Here is a 1,060-nt window from a genome sequence, read left to right on the forward strand (position 1 = left end):
AATCTATTTTCTCTTTGGTTCCATCTTTTTATCCGTACTGATATGGTTAATGGAGATCTCTTTATCATTATCAATGATTTACCCAGGTACCTGATTATTATATTAACCATATCAACGGTCTCATCATGAGATTCATCCTCTATTTATATTTTTGCTCCTTTTCGAGGACTCTTTGGAATCAAAATGGTCTATCACGTCTTTAGCGTACCACAGGCTCATATATCGTCCTTTTAGGACACTATTTTCTTATTGGAGCATTTTCAGCTGGAATATGAGATTTCCTTATTTCATCAAAATGTCTGGCAGACATTTTGTAAATGGATTATTCTACTTTTCACTGTAATCCATTTCATATATCTCATTCCACCAGCTTATCATATGCTTCTAGCAAACTTGCGAGCATATTTCTAATTATCCATATACTTTATCCTTCTGTATTGTATATGTCTTTATTACATGCACAACTGTATTACACCCGATCATGGGGATCATCTTACTTGAATTTACTTTATCAAGTTCTTTTTCTAGTGCGAACATAATTTTTCAATGTTCCACTTACTAGAATTCTTTAATTTTCCCCCTCGAGATGATGACACTCCATGTCTAAAATCTCGTACTGAATCCCACTCTAGAACCAATAACATATTCAGTTTTTCCATTTGGGATGAATTATGTTTCAAATTCTTTAGAGTGAGATCTTAATTTGGGGTCTGCTTAAAGAAATCACATAATGAACTTGTTTGATGATTCATCACCCATGACAGTTTCCTTTATTTGCTTGACATGCTATATGTGAAAAACTTCTAGTTTTTCAACATTTCACAATAATGTTGATAACATTATTGGAGATGGCTATATATCAATAAACTTCAGGTTTACCACTCATTTATACTTTTGCCATCCTTTTTTTATGCATGTCATTTCATCATAAGCTCCTCTAGAGCCAATAATAATTTTTATATTAATAGATATTATACTTACTTATTTTGAGAGAGGAGAAATGTTTGTTACCTTTAGTAGTCATGTACGATGACCCAATACCTGTCAGGTATATTTTTCT

Source organism: Brassica oleracea, chromosome C2, assembly GCF_000695525.1.
Source record: "Brassica oleracea var. oleracea cultivar TO1000 chromosome C2, BOL, whole genome shotgun sequence".
Classification (NCBI taxonomy): Eukaryota; Viridiplantae; Streptophyta; class Magnoliopsida; order Brassicales; family Brassicaceae; genus Brassica; species Brassica oleracea.